Source organism: Hemicordylus capensis, chromosome 6 (assembly GCF_027244095.1).
Source record: "Hemicordylus capensis ecotype Gifberg chromosome 6, rHemCap1.1.pri, whole genome shotgun sequence".
NCBI classification, from domain to species: domain Eukaryota; kingdom Metazoa; phylum Chordata; class Lepidosauria; order Squamata; family Cordylidae; genus Hemicordylus; species Hemicordylus capensis.
In genome coordinates, this window is record NC_069662.1 from 96,860,936 (window position 1) to 96,885,538 (window position 24,603).

The following is a 24,603-nucleotide window of genomic DNA, read 5'->3' on the forward strand; positions in this document are numbered from 1 at the left end:
TTGGCTATCTCCCTAAGCAGTTTTGTATCCATCCCTCTGAATGCTGCATTACCCATTAAAAATACAAATTTAATCTCTTTGAAAACATTATATATTCCATGTTACAAAGAAAAGGGGATGGAAATAGAATAGCTCTTCCCTCCTGGGGTGGCTTTAAAAATGTATGTGAATTTAGACCTCACCAAAAAAGAAATAAAAGCAACACTAGCTGCACTTTTTTGAGGGTGTGTGTGTGTGTGTGTGTGTGCACTTATCTTCTCCCAAACTTTAATTGCCTTTGCAATATGTAAAAGATAACAAGCTGAGTGGTCAGCACTGGGGGAAAGATTAATGCCTTATCGGACAGAAAGCAACCACTTCATTGCTGCTGGATGATGCCCAGGTGGCATATGGAGCTTGGAGTGCCTTTTTCCAACTTGTCTTACAAATTTTCCAGCTTTGGTTAGTTTACCAGCTGCATCCCCTCCTGGAAAGCAATTACCTGGCTGCAACTATCTATGCCTTAGTAACACCCAGGTTTGATTGCTATAATGCATAAGGCTATCTGTTAAAAGTCTTTGGACACGTTAGCTGGTGCAGAATATGGCAGCCAGGCTATTGGCAGAGACTTGCTGGTATGAGCAAATGCCACCTAGAAGTCCATTGGCTCCCGATCAACAAAGGCACAATGATTCTGACTGTCATTTCAGTGGATGCACCCTACTCCCTCCCAAGGGAGATACATCTGGTGCATTTGTTAGCCTTTAGGTGCCAAGTAAAATCTGCCCTGTTCATTCATGCTTTTTGTGGGTGATTTGACCGGATTGGCTGTGTGTGAGCCTCCCTTCTTAAGGATCTCTTTCACTTCACTGTGATTTTAATTAATAATTAATTAATTAATAATTAATTAATTATTAATTATTATACTGCCTGACTCCAGAGGCTCCAGGCGGTTCACAAAAACAAAGACAAATAAGACCAGCTATTAAAACAAGAACAAACAAATCTAACACATTCAGAAATTACAAGTAAAAAAATCTAAAGAGCAATTAAAAAATTTAAAACATCCAGAAATTACAGCATTTTTTTAAAAAGGAAAACAGTAATTAAAAATTTAAAACTCAGAAATTACTAAAAGCCTAGCTAAAAAAAGGTGTCTTAAGGGCTGTTTTGAAGGCTGGTAAAGATGTTAAACCATGGATGTCTATAGGCATCCCTATAGGATATCTATAATGTATTCCACAGCCTAGAAGTGACTGCAGAGAAGGCCTGCTTCCAAGTCACCGCCAGAGGATTTAATGGTTCAACCCCATTCCTTCCTGGCTGGATTGTGTTTCCTCCTCACACATTTTCGCAGTTACCGCCGCTTTCTTTGTTCCATGCAAGTGAATGGAGTGAAGGTAAGGTAAGGTAAAGGAACTCCAATCAGGAATCCATCAGGTGAACATTATGTTCAGCAGGGCTGGCCCTAACCCAATAGCCTTGTACAGAGTGAGGGGGGAAAGGTTGCAATTGGGAAAATAGGAAGCATAATTGCCCCCACACCTCAGACCCTCTTTTTCCATGGGTCTACGAGGGATGAATTTTCTCTTCTCCATTTGCCCAGAATTCAGCTGCCCCTGGCAGCTCTTTATCGTGCCTATTTGGTTAGGTCTGTTCTGCTGCATATTACAATTGCCAGATGAGTTTCTGATTAGAGTTATTTTTACCATTTTTTTGTGTGGCAAAAAGCACAGGGTTTTTTTCAATGTGGAGCCCACATTGTGCAACTCTGTGCTTAGTAAGGACCCAAAGAGGACTGAAAATAGTCCCCTTTAGAACGTAAAGCAATTATAAGTGGGGAAAAGGTAAGTACACTGAAGCCACATTTAGAAATGGGATATTAGAATCTGAAGGCTTTAAATATGCCTTTGTGAAGGGTTGTTACTTCAGTGCAACCTCTGAATGCATATAACAGTAGATTGGAAATGTACTTTACGTCTCCCAGAATATAAGTGCTTTATAAATGCTTATAAATAGAGTTTTTGAAAAATTCAATCAAGCTACTACTCATGTGTTTCTAGTGCTAGTACCTACATTTGGTAACCCTCAAAGTAAATAATGGATGCTTTAGATTTTGTAATTCCCACTGTAATAAGATATACTGTAAAGTGCTCCCAAAGTAAGCTGTGCTATAGAGTTTGCAACTCCCAAAGTAATTAATAGATGCTGAGAGTTTTCATTGGCATTACATTGCTAATTTATGCTAATTCAGAATATCAACATTTATTTGAAAAAAAATGCTAAACAAAGACAGTTGGAAAAGGTGCAAGATGCTGCAAAAGGCTGCAAGATGCTGTTAATTAATTTCTTATGTTATGTCTCAAATTTCTATTAATCTTACTTGGTAAACAGTATGCTGTCAAGCTGAAGACAAAGTATCTCTGAGCTTTCATGCCCTTTGATTCCAGTTTTCCTTTAACCAGTATATTTATAGTGTAGGTAAAACTCTTTTAAAAATCACTTTGAAAATAAAAATATGTGTAGGTACACAGTAAAGATTACCTTATAGGCTTACTATGACCACTTAATGGCAGCCAAATTTCTAACAAACCTTGCATTCTTCCTCAAAAATATACAGGTGGTCCTCTTAATCTGCGGAGGTTCCATTCTCACCTACAACCACAGATAACAAAACTGCGGATAAAGAGACCTTGAGGCAATGGGAACTGGTGGGGAGGGTAGGTTCCTGGAGGTGAAAAAAGGGCTTAAAAAAACAAAAAAAGCAGAGGTAAGAGAAATAAAGTGCTGTACCATGCTGTGCAGGTCTCCAGCTGCCCAGAAATGCCCTCCCCCACCCCTGAATTCTGCTGATTTTCTGCAAATAATTATGGGGTGATTTTTTTTTTAAACAAAAGAGCCACAATAAGGCTCTGTAAAAGATGGCCGGAAATGATTTTGGAGGTTATTTCCGGCAACCCAGGAACTGGAGCTGCAGCTAGGCAAATTCTTACTATTCCCAAACCACATATAATGAGGTTGACTCTACATTGCCCGGCCATGGATATGTGAAACTGTGGGTGGCAGGACCATGGATAATGAGGGCCATCTGTATAGGTCAACTTTTCCAGAATGATGTTGCTCAAAATTGAAACTAAATCACAAACCCTGTTTTCCACAAGAAGCCTACAAAACAACCAGGGTAAAAGAAAAGAAAAACTTTGTATAATCTTTATGTAGTTACGAAGTCAAACAGTCATAAATTCATATATCAGAAGACACTAGAAAAAAGCTCCCAGTGTACTCATGTTCTGATATAAACTGAGTTCATATACAAAGCCACCAAATGCATTTTAACACAAGTTATCAGTGGTCCTTTAAAATTTGTAATAAAGCCACTACTGTATTACAGAAACATGACCTTCAAAATCCAACAAACCAGCAGTTCCCTCCTGCCCCCCTCCCCTGCCCATAACCCTAACCCCCCCACGGGCTAAGAAAAGTTGAATCATCAGCTGATATGTAGCAATTAATCTAACTCCAACTATAGGTCTCCCTCATATGGAATCTCCTCTTTGGCTCCTAAAATCTGTGCTTATTTCTTCAAATACATTTCTACCCTCTTCACTTTCTCGGACTGAATCATACTGTTGCCACAGGCGAAGTAGCATATATGTTCAGGAAACATAGGAGTATCAGGATCAAGATGGTGAAGTACAAAGATGAAATAAAATGTGACAACAGCTGCTCTAGTCTGCAGTGCTGATAGAACATCATTTTTTTTTTCAGATCTGGGACTGATGCTACCATTGGCACACCCCATCTTAGGCACTGTAGTGACCTGCCTCCCCTCCTTCTAAAGAGTTAATTGGAAGTGGACCCCTGTCTTGACTGTTAAGCTGGTGAACTCCAGGGCAACCAATCAGTGCACCAGGTGGGTGAGACCTAGAGAGATGTTGCTGGGAATGCTGGGAATAAGAAAGAAAGTTGTGGCAGAGAGTGCAGACTAGCATGAGGTCAGATGCCTCATGGCTGGAGGCTGCAGGATAGTCTCTCAGGGTGAGAGATCTGCAGCAAGCTTGATTGTCATCAGGAGTTTGGTGAGTCAAGGAAAGAGGAAGCCAGGACTTTGGCTTCGGGAATCCAGCTTCGGGAACAGTTTGTGTAGTCAGACTTTGCGCCAGGAAATTTATTTTGATTTTTGTGTGTGTGCTTTGCATTGCTTTTGAAGTATTGTTGTAACCAACTAATTATTTTTGAAGTGTTTCTAAAAATCTAAAAGCCTCAAAGAGAACCAGCCTGTAATAATTGAATAAAAGCTTTTTTTCTTTGTTCTTTACCTTTTACAAGCCTCCAAGGGTGGTTATTAACCCAGTAGGAGAAAAGTGGGGAGGCAGAAGGGGGATTTCTCTGGTGCAAAACGCATCTCAAAGAGAGCTTGGCCAAATTAACAATTAAGAACTAACTCCATGAACAGGCAGACACATGGGAGAGAGAGGTTTTATTCTAGCCTACTGCAAGGGGAAGCAAAATGAAATGGGGATTCCTAAACCCCACTGGGAAAGACTTTCTCTAGAGGTGGCTTGGTGGCTGTGAGATTTACCCTACCAGAATGTTTTCTTTTTCTTTCTGGTTTTTGGAAAGTTAAATATTTTTAAGCCAGCCAGTCTGCTTCTCAAGCAGAGGAAAGGGATGACTTAGTGCTAGAGCCTTCCCTTGTGTTGCAGAACTGGTTTAGACCAGTCAGGGAGATTATCCAGTAACCTGGCCTGGGTCAGGAAAGGAATTTTCCACTATTCACAATCCACTACAGGCACTTATTAGCTGCAAGCCTAATCTGCAAGTCTTAGACCTGGGCCTTTTCTGTTAGAGAGCTTGGAGGGGAGATTTCTTTATCTGCCCCAACTATAGTGGAAGTGCACAGGTAAGGGGAGCACTGCTAATTAATAGTGTCTGGAGATATGGAGTTAAAGTTCTGAATAAAGTCATTTATTTAGGAAATCAGTCAGGGAGATAGATAAGCCTACGTGCTTAGCTGCTAGCTACATAAAAGAAGAGAGGAAGGGAGAAAATGGAAGTCTCTCTCTCAGTCTAACAAAGGGGAATCAGAGTAGAGAAAGTATGGCCAGTGGGGGAAATCTCCTTACTGGCTCAACCGCTAATGCCCCTAGTGGTCAATAGGGTTGCTGATGTTAAGAGTTGATGCCATCAGGAGTTGCATCTCCAACATTTTCTCCCCAGTCAGCAACAAAGTGTGGAATTCTGAAAGCTGTGCGCCTTCCTGGTACAGTCCTGGCCATATACCATGCAAGAACTTTTTGTGAGTTTCACAGCACTACCCTTTGGGAAGTTCTTGCATTCCAAGAAGAACCTACACACTAGCGATGTGTGAACAGGTTTGACGTTTGACGTGTTTGACATCAAACCTGTTCAGTTCGAAGGTTCGGGGTCGAACCGAACCATCCCCTGTTTAGTTAGATCCGAGACCGAACCACCCTGACTGTTTGGGGGTTCGTGGACCTTTTATTAAGGCTGATAGGACTCACTGCCTGTCATCCACCAACACATGTGGATCGCAACTGCACACTACCTGGCAATGCTATATATGATGGCAGGCTTAGAGTCAGATAGTAGCAAGGAGCTGTAGAATTGGCTCGGATGACCTGGATACTTCCTTAGCAATGGAAGGATGAGGGAGGCACGGATGTCTCTATAGAACAAAGAGTAGAGGGGAACAGGCTCAGTAGTTTCAATCTGCCCTAGGCCACAGGCCACAATCTGCCCTAGGCCTCCATCAGCCACCTCCAAAAACTCTTCCGAAGGGGGTAAGGTAATTTTTTTTAATTAAATAAATAAAAAGTCCACAACCCACCCCCCACCCCGCCAGACTGAACCGAACCAGGAAGGTTTCAAAGGGGTGCTGGACTGAACTGGTCCAATCTGGTTCAAGTCCGGTTTGGACTTGAACTGAACCAGGCCTGCCGGTTCCGTGCACACCCTTACTACACACTAGTTTTATGGTGACTGGGGAAGGGTTCTTTTTGGAATGCAAGAGTTCTTGTCAGGTGGCACTGCAAAAACCATGTGAAGTTCCTGTTATGTGTGTAGCTAGAGAGTATAAACCCGTTGCAACAAGAAGTCCTTACAACTTTTTTGTCCCCAGTCATCAGAAATAATACAAGGATATTGACATCACTCCTAAAAAAGAATGGTTAGAAAAAGCATTTTGTTGCTAAAAATGCCAAGAGAGGTAGGAATAACTTATTTTGACATGGAAAAAGGTTGGATATGCAGAGAACAGGGCAGAGTTTGCTGTAGTGTGCGGGGACTATTCTCATGGTCTTTAGAAGCTTTTAAGCTGGGAAATCTCAACCTCTACCTGACAGCCCAACCATAAGCAATGATTGGTCTAGAAGATAAGTGGATCCTGGGAGGCAAACAAAAGCATTGACACTGCTGAGTGAGAGGAGGGTGCATGCTTGAGGAAGATGATGCATTTTTACTGTAAATAGCAACCAGATTGGGACACCTTATAGATTGGGAGCATGGTGCAGGAGGAACCTTTAACTCTACCATATGCCACAGTCTAGTCTGCCCACCACACATCCTCTTAAGAGGGAAGCTCCTATTGTCAGATTAACACAAGAAGACAATTTCGTTCCTTTCTCCCATAGAAAAGTCCAGATTCATTGATATATATCAGGCTCTCCAGCTGTTATTGGACTACAACTCCCATCATCCTCAGCCACAATAAATTACAGCTGAGGATGATGGGAGTTGTAGTGCATCAACAACTGGAGAGCCTCACTTAGGCCACCTTGATCTATATTTTGTTTTTGGTCAGCTTCCTATTTGCAATGAAGCCCATTATTTCCACTGCTAAAGCTTTCCAACAAGCTACTCTATATTTTAGATAACATACCCTTATATAATCTATATGTAACATACATGTATACAGTATAATCTAAATAAGTAAATAACATCAATCAATCAATCTTTATTACGTCATAGACCAGCATAAAGTATAAGGGTGATTATATGTTAAAAGTGAGAGTAAAAGGTGATTACATATAAAATGGTACATATTAATACTAAAAGGACTAAAAATACTAAAAATAGTAGATAATACACCAAAAACATGAGGGCCTAAAAGCCTGAGAAATAGTAAAAGTCATAAAAATGCATGAAAGGCATTAAAAACAACAACAAAGGGTGGGGCATAAAGTGGATATAATAAAGTTAAAAGACATGAGAAGACAGAAATACATAAAAGCCTGAGTAATAAAACTGGAAAACAGCTGGATTAAAGGTTATAAGGAACAGTAAAAAGGGAAGCGTGTGAGCAATAGCAGGGCCTGCCCAGAGTCACCGAAGGTCAGATTAAGGCTGATAGGACTCACTGCCTGTCATCCACCAACACATGTGGATCGCAACTACACACTACCTGGCAACGCTATATATGATGGCAGGCTTAGAGTCAGATAGTAGCAAGGAGCTGTAGAATTGGCTCGGATGACCTGGATACTTCCTTAGCAATGGAAGGATGAGGGAGGCACGGATGTCTCTATAGAACAAACAGTAGAGGAGAACAGGCTCAGTAGTTTCAATCTGCCCTAGGCCACAGGGGCATAGTCGCTCTGCAAATGGGGTCCTTCTATAACAGCCTTCTAGCACTGCTGAAGGGAGGCCATGACAGTGAGGCAAAGTGAATGCCCTTCTGTGCTTTGGAACCTCCAGTTGGGTAAGGTATGCTGCTGGAGAAGCAGAATATCTAAGCCTGTCACTGATATGAAATTTTGGGACCCTGCTGAGATCAGTTTGGTTCTCAATGTCTATAATGCACTGCTTGATGGTTGCTTTTGCCTGATCATAGCCCATGCTGAGCAAAGTCAAGGAGGAAAGGCCCAGAGTAGCTATTTTTGTGTCAATTGGCTGAATCTAGCTAGATTTGTAATCATCGTGTAGGGTTAGCAGGGCAAACCAACTGGGCAAAAGGATAGTCTGAGCCAATAACAGAGAATGGCCATCCACACCCTAGCCTCCAGCTTGATCAGGCCTGTCTCCAGGCTCCGAGTGGCATTGGAGACACATATTGATGCTTGGAGCACTGCCGGCAGGAATTTAGAGTTTACAAGTTCCAGAGTCGCAATGTTGGGGAAGGGGCCCAATTGAGCACCATAGAGGAGCTGAGCTAGCGACTTGGCTGTGAACAGTTCAAGAGCCACAGGTCCATAATGGCCTCCTCTTGTCCACAGGAATTTGAGAATGGCAGAGGAGCTTCTCTGGACATTTAAAGCCACGTGTTCTCCATGAGCTTTCCTAGAGTCACCAGAATGAAAAACTACTCCCAAGTATTTGAAGTGTGCAACTTGCTCAATCTTATGCTCCTCAATCCACCAAGAGTGGATACTGGGCCTCCTGGAGAAGGCCATAATTTTAGTTTCGTGATAGTTGATTTCCTGGCAGTCCTCCCTACAGTGTAGCATCAGGGCCCTCAGTGCTCTCAAAATAACATCAATATGAGTCAGTCGTAGGAACAGGATGAATTTGAGAATGCTTTTAACCACACAGGGTATAGCAACGAGTCTCTTGAAACATTCAGCACATTTATTTTCAAAGCCAGTTTTTCTTCAGTTGAATTTCACCTTTTAAGCAATCCACCTGCTATATGATTAGAGCTGTGGGGCATCTATTTTCCCCCTCAGTGGTATTAGCAGAATTATACCTGGTGCAGCCCTACTCTTGTGAATAATATTCTCATGGTTGTGCTTAACAAGATTAAGAGAAATTGAGATGTTTGGAATTTGTAAGTGTGTGTACACACACACACACACACACACACACACAACATGAGACATGTAAGCTTCATGGCTGAGCAAATATTTTAATCTTGGTGTTTGAATATACTTTTTCTTCCAGCAAAACAAAACAAAACAAAACAAAACAAGTTCAGGCAATACTTTGCAGAAGTTGATGGCACTGGGTAATATATGGGTACTGCAAGCCTCTTTCTCAGCCTAATCCTTGCAGGGCTGATGTTAAAATGGGTGGGAGGACATACCATATACACTGCCGAGTTCCTGGGTAGAAATAAATATATACATAAATACATATAAGGCCTTGAAACTGCTGCAGTTCAGAGCTCAGTGGAGAAGGATGGGGAGAAGAAAGAATCCCCAAATGGAAGCTCAGAAAATAGCAATTAAAATGTTCCTTTCATTGCTCAAAATTTAGTGGGGAGACAATAAAGGAGGGGTGAAGAGGATTCTGCCTAAACCAGAAAATGCAATGCCTAATTCAAGATTAGGGAGTTTAGTACACCATTTTAATATTTCATGTAAGATATGGAAATGCCTAACATTTTAGCATGGGATGAAATGGCAGTCATGGCTGTAGTACAAATTAAGTAGTACTTGCTTTAGGTTTGGCCAGTGACAAGACATGTAGGTTCTGACTCCTGACTTATCAATATGTTTTATCAATACTCTCATATCTTTGGACTGCTCTCTTCAGTTAGACTGATCTAGCAGCAACTCTGCTATCCTTTCAGTGTCAATAGAAGATTTTTTTCTTCTTCTCCCAGGCCTAATACAGGTGAAACTCGGAAAATTAGAATATCGTGCAAAAGTCCATTAATTTCAGTAATGCAAATTAAAAGGTGAAACTGATATATGAGACAGACGCATTACATGCAAAGCAAGATAAGTCAAGCCTTAATTTGTTATAATTGTGATGATCATGGCGTACAGCTCATGAAAACCCCAAATCCACAATCTCAGAAAATTAGAATATTACATGGAACCAAGAAGACAAGGATTGAAGAACAGAACAATATCGGACCTCTGAAAAGTATAAGCATGCATATGTATTCAGTACTTGGTTTGGGCCCCTTTTGCAGCAATTACTGCCTCAATGCGGCGTGGCATGGATGCTATCAGCCTGTGGCACTGATGAGGTATTATGGAAGACCAGGATGCTTCATTAGCAGCCTTCAGCAATTCTGCATTGTTTGGTCTCATGTCTCTCATCTTTCTCTTGGCAATGCCCCATAGATTCTCTATGGGGTCAGGTCAGGCGAGTTTGCTGGCCAATCAAACACAGTCCACTGTATACTTTTCAGAGGTCCGATATTGTTCTATTCTTCAATCCTTGTCTTTTTGGTTCCATGTAATATTCTAATTTTCTGAGATTGTGGATTTGGGGTTTTCATGAGCTGTACGCCATGATCATCACAATTATAACAAATTAAGGCTTGACTTATCTCGCTTTGCATGTAATGCGTCTGTCTCATATATCAGTTTCACCTTTTAATTTGCATTACTGAAATTAATGGACTTTTGCACGATATTCTAATTTTCCGAGTTTCACCTGTAGCTGCTTGAGAGCAATTTACAGTTTTATTCTGGCTTGTGTTCCACTGCAGTATTCCATTGTTCTGTTGATTATTTTCATTGACATTACTTTTACGTCAATTGCATTGTGAGAATTTTTCTAACCTAAAAAAGCAGTATATTCATGCTTTAAAATCAATAAAATAAAATGTAATGCAAAATCGAAGAATAAAATATTCTAACCTGGGACTGAACCATCCCACAGAGTCCTACCCACATGAATAATCTGCAGTAGTGTTTGTTTAGTTAATACTATCTGGCATCCCCAGATGGTTGGCTAAATTAGATGCAATGGTAAAGCTGTCTTAACAAGATGGACTTTATGCAAACATGGACTGGAACTGGTCCTTTTAACTTTTTTTAAAAGCCACTGCCTCTCCAATCTCATCCGAGGTCATGGGGTGTGGCAAGGGTGGGGGGAAATTAACATTTCCCCTCTCCACCATTTTTGCATTGATAATTTCCCCTCAAAAGGGAAATGTGCAGCAAATCTCCATGTTGGAGGCAAATACTTTAGGAGGTAAGTTTCAGCACAAAAATGGCATGCAGAGGAAGTGTTAACCCTGTACCACTACCACAGTTATGACCACGCACTACACTCTCAGGTTGTATTGGAGCTTCTGATGAGTGTTTAAAGATAAAGGACGACTTCCAGCCAGTTCTGCACAATGGAACTGGATCTCATTTGGTAAAGACAGGTTTAATGTCACACATTTTATTGGTATGTTTAGATTCCATTTGCCCACTGGGAGTTGCCATGAGTGCCCCATATGGAGGCAGAAAGGCAAGGGGAAAGTCCTTTAAATACATAAACAAAAACCAAACAAGGCCAGGTCTTTAAATATGGCCTGAAACTTTAATGTCTCTATGACATCCATAGGTGCAGCTCAAGTATTAGTGGGACACACATTAGAATTTATATTTTGCTTTAGCTCACAAACAGATATTCTGGATATGATCTCTGGGGCTTGCACTCATGCAAGGGTCAGTATTCTATGCTGTCTCAGAAATTGGAAGCAGTTAATTGTCTTCTCAACCACAGATTAAATTGGTTTATTAATCACAGATTAAAATTTGTCTTCCAATTATTATATTATTATGTATAAACTGCCATTCATGTACATAACACTTTTGAAAGAATGAGAAGACTGAGGTGCTTACAATCATGCTAGATTGCAACACAATCTAGATTGTAACACAAACCATGCTAGATTGTAACACAAAGGTGCTAGATATTGACACAAGGGAAACAAAAGGGGAAGGGGAATAAAGTCAGGGGTAAGAAGGGAAAGAATATGCAAATATGCACGAGCTTTGCTGCAGTAAAAGGTAAAGATGTGCCGTCGAGTCGGTGTCAACTCCTGGCGAACACAGAGCCATGTGGTTTTCTTCAGCAGAATACAGGAGGGGTTTACCATTGTCATCTCCCACGCAGTATGAGATGATGCCTTTCAGCATCTTCCATAGCGGGGATTCAAACCAGCAACCTCTTGCTCCCTAGGCAAGTTACTTCCCCACAGTGCAGGGTTTCCCCAAACTGTGGGGTTCCAGATGTTGATGGACTACAACTCCCAACATCCCCAGCTATAATTTATTGTGGCTGGGAATAATGGGAGTTATAGTTCATCAACATCTGGAGTACCACAGGTTGGGAACCCCTGCTGCAGGGAATGGAGACTAAGGCATTGTGCCAAAGGCTTCATCGAAAAGATGGGTTTTAAGAAGAGATTTGAAGTAAGTAAGAAATGTGTTGTGCAGGTGTTCTGAGAAGCAGTTCCTAGCCTAAGGGGGCTGCAAGGGAGAAAGGATGAAGACATCTGAAGAAGCAGAAGATCTTTGGAAGTTGAGGATGGTGGAGCTGAAGGAGTGAAGGGCAAGGACAAGGGCAAGAGCATAATGGGATATGAGAGCTGAGAGGTAGGGAGGGGCCAGCCATGGAAGATTTTGAAAGTAAGGATATGGAGATTGTGCTGAATCTGGGATCAGGTAGGAAGCCAGTGAAGGGATTTAGAGTGGGGTGTTTGTGTGATGTGCTTTGAGCAATTATTTTAGCAACAAAGTGCTGGATGGAGGTGAGTGGACTAAGATGACCCAATGGAAGACCGGTGTGGAGGAAGACTTGCAGTAGTCAAGGCGAGAGATGACCAATGCATGAACAAGGGTTTTTACCTACTGGGCAAAGATGAAGGGCAACACTCCTGAAATATTGGCAAGGGAGAATTTTGCTTAATTAATTATCAAACCCAGTGATTAACCATTGGGTCTGACAAATAGCAAAATCTCCACAAGTGTGTTAGTGTAATACCAAACATTTTATATTCCCAAATGTGATGAAAAAGAAAATATTAAGATTTTTCATTCTGCTAAGAGTGTGTGGAAGCTGTTGCTAAATTGTAAGTTAGCTCTCAAAATGCAATCAATATATTGATCAAGAGCCAGACAGTCAATTCATTATTTTCAGTCAGCTAACTGCCCTGGTTCAAATTATTTTTCTGTTTGTTTGTTTGTTTATTTTATTTTATTTTATTTTATTTATATACCACCTAATATAAAAATCTCTAGGCAGTTTACAGAATTAAAACGTACAATATAACACATTTAAAATTCATAAAAAGATAAAAATTATAGATAAAAACATGTTAAAAACACATTAAAAATTTAAAATACAGTCTCAGTTGAAGGCCTGGGATAACAGGTGTATCTTCAGGGTCCTCCTAAAAGCAAACAGAGATGGAGATGCTCTTATTTCAGCAGGGAGCTGAATGTATGTATTTACTTTTTACATTTATATCCTGCTCTTCCTCTGAAGAGCCCAGGCACATTGTTTATGTTTATCCTCACAATAACCTTGTGAGGTAGGCTAGACTGAAAAATAAGTGAATATCCCAGAGTCACCCATTGAGTGTCATGGCTGAACAGGAATTTGAACTCAGGTGTCCCTGGTCCTAGTCCAACACTCTAACCACTACACCACATTGCCTCTCAATAGCCATTGCAACTGGGGATTATATTTAGATGCCATGACGTGTCTATACCTACAAGGATTAGAGTTATTCAGAAAATGGTTTCCCCAGTGGCACTCTATGGATGCAAAAGCTGGACTTTGAAGAAGCAAGATAGAAAAAAATATTGATGCTTTTGAACTTTGGTGCTGGAGAAGTCTTTTGAAGATACCATGGACAGCCAGGAAAACAAACAAATAGATCGTGGAACAAATCAATCCAGAATTTTCACTATTAAATTGCCACCCCAGATCTATAGATCTGTTCACAATCCAATTTCTGCCAAGCTGCCCAGGTTTAAAGAGAATTCTGCTCACCTTCAGTCATCCCATCCTGCCACGGCAGCCCCTTTGGATGTGGAGGGGACCTGCTCCATAACTTTAACATTAGACCCAACAGAGTGTTTAAAGACAGCATCGTTCGGTCTCTAATTGCAATGAAGACCAAGAGCCAAAGCATTCCTGCTGACAGTGACCTTGATGATAATGTTGCTAAGAAAACAAGATCTAGCCTTAGTAAACAGCCTACAGTTGACCCTGCTAAATCTCAGCTACCTCCACAGTCTAACCCTTTATGTCCCAGAAAATGTGATGATCACAGAGCTATAGGCCTAGAGTTCACAGATCTGGGGAATTTACTCACAGCGGTTAAAAAGGCTCAACCACTAACACTCCCCTGCCCAGAATCTAAACCCACAGACAGCGACAGTGACATGGACACCCTCCACCATCAATCCCCACATAAGTGCAATGGCCTGATGACCTAGAGCATGACCTGTTGACCTTCTTGCGGCACCAAGCCAAGTAAAGCTGTAATCTCTCCCAGACCCAGGAGGAAATTATCAGTTGATTTCTCTGATTTCAATACAGACTCAGAGCTCAAAGACAGCAATTTGGTCATCATTGAATCCCCCCTCCCCATGCCAGCTAATTTAAGGAGCATGGATACCCCAGAGCTTGCCCAGACCTAACCAAAGACTTCTCTATCTATACTCCTTCCTGGTTCTGAAGAGCCTCAAACTCTCCTCATAGATACAGAAACCCCAAAGGAAGTGGCCCCTGAGCTAACCTAGTCCTAGCTTGTAACATCACTATGCAAACCTCCTAATGCTGCTGAAGAGCTTCAGACCCTACATACAGACACTGCTACCCCAGAGGAAAGAGTCTCTACATCATACTCATCACCCCAAAAGCAGCAGTCACCACACACAACCCCCAGGGATACCGCATTATCTTCTATGGGCCCTTGAATGTCTGCCAACAATCCTCATTTTGATTACATCACTGTTCTAATCTCCCCACTTTGTTTGCCTGAGATGCAGGAGCTTCATGATCAGAGAGAGGTTTGGCTGCTCCTGACCTGATTGCTCAAGGTTTTATTAATTTTATTGTAAGATTCCATGCTCACACTGTCTTCATGGCAGAATCGTGATGATAATGGCCACCATAATGGTCTCTGCCTGTTGCATCATTGGACATACAGCTGGAACTAGCTGCAGCACAACCCACCCAAGCTCCCTCGACTGAGTGGCTCCCTGCACTCAACCCATCACTACCCCACTGGAAATGCCTACACTGGCCCTTGCCAATACCAATATAGACTGACATCCAAAAGATCACCTGGAATGTGGCCAGCTGGAACTCCAGCTGTAGGAATGTCTCCTTCATAAACTACATCTCCACTCATAACATTATAATGGTGCAGGAGACTGGACATCTGCAGACCTAGCACTTAATGGTTACAGCTCACACTCACTGGGAACAGAAACCAGCATAGGCAGACCCAAAGGTGGACTGGGAGTGTTAGTTTCCACCACCCTGTGTGCATTATCCACAAGACTTCCTCCATTTAGGCAACATGTTACGGAGGTGGCAATCCACTTCAGATACTGCATCTTACAATTTCTTTCTTTCTTTCTTTCTTTCTTTCTTTCTTTCTTTCTTTCTTTCTTTCTTTCTTTCTTTCTTTCTTTCTTACATTTGTATAGTGCTCTAAACAAAAAAGTCCCTGGGCAGTTGACAACATAAATATTACTAGTAATCAATATCTATCTACCCTCGCAGAGATGGAAATCTAAGGTCAGGAAACGGTGGCATGAACTGGAACACTACCTGACTGACCTCCTACCCTCCTTCACCAATGTCTAAATTATGATAGGAGGGGACTTTAATGCCAGGAAAGATCCCGATGACGACAACCTAAATGGATGCCAAAAATGCTGCCTGCCCAATCCTGATGTAGACTTATCCCCCCTGCCAGCACACCGTTCGAAGGACAAGACGTCAAATTACACTGGTTTTTGTCTAGCCCAAATGTCTAACAGACTTAATCTCCACATACTTAATGGTTCTGTTGAAACCGGTCACCCTGCAGAATTTACCTTCTGGGCCAGGACTAAAATGAGTGTCATTAACTATGTAATTGTCTCTGGGAACTTTGAGGCCATACCTCAATTCAATAGTGACCATTTCCCAGTCACTCTGTGCCTAAAACCCTTTACCCGGCAGCACCACACAGAGGCTGTTTACCAACATCACATCCTACCAATGGGAAGAACCTGCCACATCAAATGGTCCACCCAATTAAACAATACAGCAATGGAACAACTCTCCTCAGAACCAGTGGTGTTGCAAGGTTGGTTGGTTGGGCCTAGGGACAAAAAGTGAAGCTGGGCTCCCTTGCTCACCATCTTCTTTGTTTTCCCCCTCCCCCATATATTTATTGCAGAAAAACATTGTTTTTTCATTTTTCATTTCATTAGACATGATGAAAACAAGTTTCTTAGCATGTGCTTTCTTTCCCTTCTACGCATATAATATTACACCATCTTCATATATGCATACACTTTCACACACATATTTGTGCACACATATTCCCCTAGCTCAGAAACATTTTTAACATATATTCCTACTACTGTGACCATATATATACTATTAATGGAACTGCTCTGGGGTGATTGGTGAACTCCTCTAAATGTGTTCGGGCTTTGTGTCGGGAATTAGCGAGCTGGGGTGGAGCAATCTCATGTCAGAATAATTTTTGTGCAAAGTTTTGGTTCCGGGGAAATGAACTGACAGAGAGATTGAAGTTCAAAATAAAGTAAGGCTTTATTGGAGGATTTAGGAGTACAGCAGAATGAAAGAGTTGATTAAAGTAATATTACTATTAAAAATATTAGAGATTAACCAGAAACTTGCAAAGAGGTAATTTAGCTTGGTGTCCAAATTAAAATGACTTCCAGGCTAGCTAGAGTAAAGGTGGCTTTAGTGAGACAGGTTTTTGGATTTAAGAAAGAGAGGGATAGAAAGACCCTAGAGGGGCACAGTGCTTATCATACAACCTAGTCCTTCCTTTAGTGGTGATTGGACCCTTGTGGCTCAGGTGCAACTGAAGAACCTCTTTCCTCAGGGATGGAACCCTTTAAGAGCTTCCCCCCTCTCTGCCTCACTAGGAGCGAAGCAGGGACATAAGCCCCAACCAGCATTTCAATGAAAATGTTGGCTGGGGAGGAGAGGGGCGTGCTTTGTGCTCCCAGCCAGTGAATGCTTCATTTGCTGACTGGGTGCAGGAGGGGGAAAGGGGATTCCCTGAGCGATGGCAAGGAGGTGCTTTGATGGCCCCCAAACCCTGGTGGCAGAGGGATGCTTGTCCCCCCTTGCTCATACCCCTGCAAACAGCGCATAATGGATGCAGAACGCCAAACCGACCTAGATAAGTCCCAGAACTCTCTTCTCTTTGAAAGTCTAAGGTACATAACAACACTTGATGGATACCTTACACAGCTAGAAGTACCTAACCACCGAAGGGCCTTCCCCCTGGCTCACTGTGACACTCTTCTCTCAGCTGTCCTTGAAGGAAGATACAGCAAGATCCCTTTCCTGGGATGTCTGTGCCCCTGCGACCTGGGACAGGTTGAAACTGTTGAGCATGTCCTCCTTCTGCCTGCTCTATAGAAACATACAAAATACCCTTATTCTCCCACTACTTGACAGTTGCCAGGGCGCTCAAGCCAATACTAGGTCTCCCCTATTACTCTCAGTCTGTCACCTATCTTTAACATACAATGTTGTCAAGTTCTGCATGGCAGCATGCAGAATTTGCCAGGCTTTGACTGCCAGCAGGAACTTTCTTCAGTCATTCAGCCCTACCACTTTTAAAGTCTCAGTTTATCTTTTACCAATTTTAGCATTGCAGCAATTTGTAGCTTATAGCATGTAATTTTCAATAGCATCTCATAGATTTTAGCCCTGCCATGACACATGCTACTGTTTTAGCAATTTTATAGCTCCTTTAACATTCATTCATTCATAGTTTTTAATCTTGTGATTTCATAGTAACCTTACAGTCTTTATGCGAATAGGCATAGACTCTATCGCTTTTATCTGCTTTTAATATCACATGTCCCTTTTACCGTGCTGGTCTGAGACTGTAATAAAGATTGATTGATTGATTGATAAAACCTGATATGCTTTGCCTTAACATTTCTGTTTGGGCTGCTGGATACGTTGTGTTAATGCTCCAATGATAATTGCATGGGATGAGGCCTACAGCAGGAATGAGAAGGGGGCAGGGATGGGGAGAGTTTTGTTACTTCTACAGTGAGATGTATTGAGGTTTCCTATTGAGATTCTGTGCTTTCTTTCTTAAATACTGATATTGCTTCTATGGAGAAAAGAGCCAGCATAGGTGGTTGTATAGTTCTGTGTGCCAGATGCAAGCTCATGATGGAGAAGACAGTTTTCAGGCAAGAAAAGAATAATGGGAGCTTGAAGTGTTATATGAATAGGAGCATACTCTTGCTAAATAAGTAGTGTGAAAAATACTTTAGACTCTTGCATTATGCTGAAATGTCAATGACAACCAAATCATTCCTGATAATTTGTGTGAAAGGCAAATCAATTCACGTAACACTTCTAGCTTATATTGCAGCTTGGCATTCCACAAATTGAATTTTATGAGGCTATTAAAGAGTACTGCTGCTTCGAAGGTGCAAAGTTATTTCTGTACAATGGTCATTCATAGTTGTTGGTGAGGGGAAGTGACGGAACCTGCTGGAATCTTCAAAGGGTACTAGTGATGTTTTTTGACAGTTGAACTATACAATAGTTTCTGGTTCAGCTCTAGGATATAGTCTGTCAATACCACACTGGCTAGTGCACAATTAATATTCATGATTACTTATCAATATTACATTTTTAATGTTCAAAGCACCTTCTAATATTATCTTTCCTCCTCATAGAACTCTGTGAGTATAGGCCAACTATACCTTGCCTGCAAATGTGTATAATGACTGCCCAATGCCCCTTTTTTCCTCACAGGAAAAAGTGCTTCCAGAGGGGGTAATTGGTAATGGGGAAAATGGTCCTAATGGGTGTTTAACCCTTTCCTTGCCCACCATTTCTTTGCTTCAAATCTGTTTGTCCTGCTCCCACCAGTAACATTTCATATGCATGTTTACCACCAAATAGCTTTTATTTCCTGCAAGAGAATTGCACTGCCAAGTCATATTCATTGTTTATAAACACACGCACACACGCACACACACACACACACACACACCTCTTGTTATTACATACTCATTGACAGGTCTGCTCTCTGCTGAACCAGAGCAGTTATGCTCAACACAGCCTCCATCTGGCATCTCCCTGAAATACCACGTACAATACCATGTATTTGTTTTTTTAAAAATACAATACCATATATTAAATATTTTGTAACTAGTTTACAGTCATTAATGCTAGTTGGCTTATTCTTTTGTCATGCAGATCATTGGCTAACAGTTCAGGAAGCAAAGAGATATTATACATATTTGTCATCAGAGGCGCTCTTACCTCTGGACCTTGGGGCCCCGGTCTGTGGCCAGGGGGGGCTTCCTGAAGACACTCCGTGCCCACCCCGCCATGCTGAACCTCTGTTCTTTTCTTTCATAATTTCAGATGAGCCGCCGTGTGTGGCCGAAGGGTAGCAGCTGGGGTGGGGGGAAGAGCAGGCTTCCCCTCCACAGCAGCAGCGGCCAGAGTTACCACTGGGTCTGTCCATCTAGCCCAGCAGCTCTTGATAACTGTGAGCTCCAACACACCTGCACAGTTGAAATAGATCGTTGCAAGCCCGTGATGTCATGAGCTTGCAGAGATCTGTTTTAACTGTGCAGGCACACTGGAGTGCCTCGCAGTTATCAAGAGCCACTGGACTGGACAGACAGGCCCAGCAGTCGCTCTGGCTGCCGCAGTGGGGGAGGAGGAAGGCCTGCTCGGCTCACGCCCTGGCTGCCACCCTCGGCTGTGCAAATGGTGGCTCAGCTGAAATTATGAGGTGGGGGGAATGGAGGTTCAGTGTGGTGGGCACAGGGTGGCTGCAGGAGGCCCCCCAAAGTAGGTTTCAGGTAGCCTTTGTTGGAAGTTAAGGACTATGCGCTGTCTCTTGTCTCAGTGACAGTGGAGGACAGACTAGTGAGTCAGAGAGCTAGAGGGTCAAGACATTGGTCATCCCTTCTCTACTGCTCTGACACTATCCCTTTGAAATGTAGATTGGTACTCTTAGGGATTAACCTCTTTCCTCTCTTCTCTTCCTGCTCCTACTACCTTGCAACATGGCAAGCTCCTCTCCCTGCACCATGTGTGCAGAGAAGATGCAGAATCCATCTGCATCCAGCTAGCTAGCTAGATTAGAGATCCCATCTCCTCACTTTCCTATCTAGAATGGAGTTCTCTAATAAATGCCTTATATATTGATTTGAAACTATGAACTGGCTCCAAGTTACTTTACTCTCAGCATACACCCATGCCTAAGTAAATTCCGCTGTGTTGTGCCTCTGTGCACTCTGCTATAATGAAAAAGGGATTCTCTCACCACAGAGAATTCCCAACATGGTTTCAGGTGGCCTTGTGGTGGTGGTGGGGTTCGTGGTGGGAGGAGACCGGGTGCAAAAATTACCTAGGTGCACCCCTGTTCGTCGTATTAATATTTTATGTTCCATAAGGTTGGCTAATGGCTGAAAGATCACCCTGGAGGAGGAACTTGTAAAATGGCTACTAATCTTGATGGGTACCTCCATGTTCAGATCCACTATACCTCTGAATACAAGTTTTAGGGGAGCAACAGTGAGAAAGGTGCCTGTGCAAAGAGCATGGGGAGCAACTGGCCCTGTCCAACCCCAGCACAGCATAATTCCAGTGGCTGTTGCTTACCTTCTATTTCATTTTAGATAGTGAGCCCTTCTGGGACAGGGAGACATGTTATTAATTAATTTTCTATGTAAACCACTTGGAACACTTTAAAAAGTGGTATATAAATATTTGTTTATATATTAACAAATAGTAATATAGTAGCAGAAGTAGAGGGGGGTTTGTCTTCATTTTCTGCTCATGGGCTTCCCAGCGGCATCTGGTTAGCCACTCTGGGAAACAGGATTCTGAACTTAATAGGCCTTGGCCTAATCTAGGAGGGCTCTTATATTCTTATGGCACATCCTCCACCTGATGGGAAGGGCTGACTTGAGAGCAGGGGCACAGCAAGGTTGGAGTGGGCCCTGAGATAAGATTTTAAAATGGCCCCACCTCACTGAAGCGTGTGTGTGTGTATATATATATATATATATATATATATATATATATATATATATAACACACACACACACACACAAACGCGCACACACCTATGTGCCATTAACACCTATGTGCCACAATAGAGCATCATCCTAAATTATTTTTTTAAAAGGTTTTGTAAATTGTGGATGATGCAAGTCATTTAATGGTACTAGAGAAAGACATGCTGTTGTGGTAGCTCCAGGTCTTAACACTCACATCAATTTCGGAGGATGAATACAACTGAAGGAAGCCCAGGCGGGTGCGCAGCTGGGGGAATCAGTCATGTGACTTGCTTCTGCCCCCCCCAGGAAGTGGACCCCCAGACAACTGTCTCCCCTTGCCCTATTATAGTTACACCCCTGCTTGAGAGTGTAAGGTGACACATTCATCCACCCACTCTCAGCCAGGGGTGTGTGATGAATGAGAACTGAAGCACTTTAGGGGGAAGGGTTTTCTTTCAAAGGAACGGATGGAACCTTTTACTGCCTTGAAGGAGTGCTCTGCTATTTCAGTATGTCTACCTGTATATTTGTAAATAACCCAACTATTGCAAAGACTCTATAAGCCTCCATGATCTGTACTGTAAAGGAAGCCACTGAGTAACACTGCACCCCTGGAACTCCTTGATGCTCAGCAAAGTGGAGCACACATAACAAGATATCACTCAATTCATTGAGATACTTTTCTTTAAAATGTATACTTAAAATTAAACACATATTTAATTCTACAGATATAATTAGGTTCCGCTAGAGTTACCAGATCTGAGTTGAGGCCTTTAATAATTGTGGAGAATTTAGAATTTCACCCTGTGTGACCTTTCATCCCATTTTAAGAGTGTGAGCCCCTTGGTACAGGACTATTGATATTTAGAAAAAATGATATAGCTGCTCTGAGCCCATGGGATAGAGCAGAATATAAATCAGACAAATGTTCTATGATGACTGAAGTGGGGCTATAGTTTTGTGAAACTGACTGGCACTAGGACCTAGAGAGAAGGTTGAGAGTTTGGGCATGCCCAGTGGGATCTTGAACAAAACAGCCCCTCCTTGCAAATCATAAACTGCTTTTGAAATTTTTCCCAGTTTAAGAATTAGTTTTCTACTAGCTTAACCAGCACAGAGCATCTGTGCGCTAGAATTTGATTGCTCCCCTCACCTCTGCCACAGCACCCTCACCTCAGAGTTCTCTCCACCCTCACCTGAGCTGCGTTCCTGCTCCTCCTCTCCCATTCCATTGTTTCCAGCCCCCTCATCCTCTCACCCCTCTTGGTTGCTCCTCCATCCTGTTGCTCCATCCCCCTCACCCTTCTTGGTTGTGGCTGCAGCATTGCCGGTGCCAATTGGCCAAGCTGCAGTCCCCTAACCCCAGAGACCTCCTACAGGAGCAGCAGCAGCAGTTGACCGGACCCTTCCTCACTGCCACCACCATGGCTGTTCATTCCCCTCAGGATACTGACCAGCTCGGGCCCGTCCCTCGCCTGCCTGCCTGCCTCCACCAATGGCCTTTGTAGCTCTGAGCAGTTACAAAATGGTTGACCAGGCCCTTCCTCTCTGCTGCTTCCGCCATGGCCATGTATTCCCCTCAGGCTGCTGACAGGCTCAGGCCCATCCCTCACCCTTCCTTCTTTCTCTCTTCCCGTCTCTTCTTCTCTCTCTCTCAATCTCTCTCTCTCTCCCTCCACCATTCCTGAGTTAACAAATTTTGTTCATCTTGTTTCCTCATCTGATTTGCACAGTGGCAGCCTCCTTCTCCTGAAGGGGCTCCTCCGTCCCTCACAGCCCCTCACTTCGCAGACCCCTGCCCACTATCCTTTTATAACAACAAACAACAACAACAACAAATACTTATATATCACTTTTCAACAAAAGTTTCCAAAGTGGTTTACATAGAGAAATAATAAAGAAGATGGCTCCCTGTCCCCAAAGGGCTCACGAGCTAAAAAGAAACATTAGATAGACACCAGCAACAGTCACTGGAGGTACTGTGCTGGGGGCAGATAAGGCCAGTTACTCTCCCCCTGCTAAATAAAGAGAATCACCACATTTACAAGGTGCCTCTTTGCCCAGTTAGCAGGGAAGAATATAGATTCTTCTCTCCTTTACAATCTTCTCACCAGTAACAGCTGCATCCCAACTGACCTTTACCATCACAGGCTCCTTTTCTGTATCTGCATATGGAATTCCCACTGCCAATCACCATGGTGCTCCTGCTCTGTTACCTCTGATTGGTAAAGCACTATGTGGGCAGGGCTTGCCATGCACCATTTGCCACAGACCACCTAAGCCTTTTATATATAGAGATGTGGTATGGGATGTTGTTGCTAACAAAACAAGTCTGAATCACTCTTGGATGTTTGGAAGCACTTGCACAACCAATGCATCTTGGCCAAGCTCTTCTATTCTACACAACTATTGAAAGCTGAGGGGGCTCAATCCCATATTGAATCTGTCAGCCCTAACTAAACTATTTTCATAATACAATTTTTGCTGTAGGCAGATGAATCAATAGTGCTGAAGCTGGATCAAAATTTACAACCGCCCAACATTTTATTAAACCAGAGCTTCATGTATGCCCTCAAAATAAATCACCTCATACTAGTTTGTTGTCTGATAGAGGATAAATCTTTTAAAAACAATGTTTTAATAAGATGCAAATACATAGTTATCACTACCAAGGGTAATGGTAATGGCTACTGACCTGTGACCACATCCGTGTTTTAAAAAATGGTTGGAAAATTATAGGATGAAGCTACCATACTAAATGAGCAAAAAGCCCTCAAATTATCAATAATTCTCCCTCCCTCCTCCACACACACACACACACACACACACACACACACACAGTACACGGACCATGGTCTGAGCTGGTCCTAATTTGGACCAGTCTGTGGTCCGGCGAACTGGTTCCTGCCGGTTTGGCTGAACCACGGACCAGTCCGGTGCTTCAAGGTGGTGCAGAAGTGGGTAGGTAGGGGTGGCAAGCAGCACCTTTAAAAGTAAAAGTGAAGGTCCTTATCAGTGTGCCTGCTGCTCCAGACAGCTTCCTGCTGCAGTGGTGCTCCCCCCAGCAGCCAACATGCAGCAACAGTGCAGCTCTGTCACTCACCTGGCCTCCTCGCATGTGGGCTACCTCCTCCCCATGCTGGTAAGGACCTTTACTTTAAAAGGTGCCACTCACTGCCCCCCCGCACCACCTCAAACCACTGGACCCATCCACAGTTCAGCCAAACTGGGTCAGATTGGTTTGCCAGACTGTGGACTGGTCCAAATTTGGAGCGCAGTACAGGAGATTTTCAAAATAGAAGAGGAAAAAATGGTTTAGGACTCCCATTTCACGGCATTTTTGAATATGATTTATACTCATCCCAGCTCTGATCTGATACATTTTATTACTCACCTCTGCATAACACGAAATAAACAAGACACACGCACACACAAATAAGACTGCAAATTTTACTTCTAAGGACTCGCTTGGATTTTAAAGGCACTCATGGACCTCCCAATCCTTGTAATGGCCTGGTGTTTGCCTGCCTACACTTAGGGGGAGATAGGGCTTTATTGAACTTGCATTCTTCTTTATTTTTGGAGAAAGGCATACTGAATGTTAATGAGAGAATGCTGGATGTCAGCCCAGATGCTCACTTACATCAGATACCCATCACAGTTT

The 24,603-nt window shown here is 42.6% G+C and overlaps 1 long non-coding RNA gene across 2 annotated transcripts in view; it reads left to right on the forward strand.

Annotated features, from left to right (window-relative positions):
* LOC128329884 (uncharacterized) overlaps positions 1 to 24,603 on the forward strand; it is a 44,163-nt gene that overhangs the window by 19,257 nt on the left and 303 nt on the right. The window contains exons 1-2 of one of the 2 annotated variants that reach the window (XR_008309835.1): positions 1,240 to 1,379; positions 3,748 to 3,892. This is a non-coding gene — a long non-coding RNA (uncharacterized LOC128329884). Of the gene's footprint in view, positions 1 to 1,239; positions 1,380 to 3,747; positions 3,893 to 24,603 lie in introns of those variants that run through there. The other variant, XR_008309834.1, reaches the window with a different exon arrangement.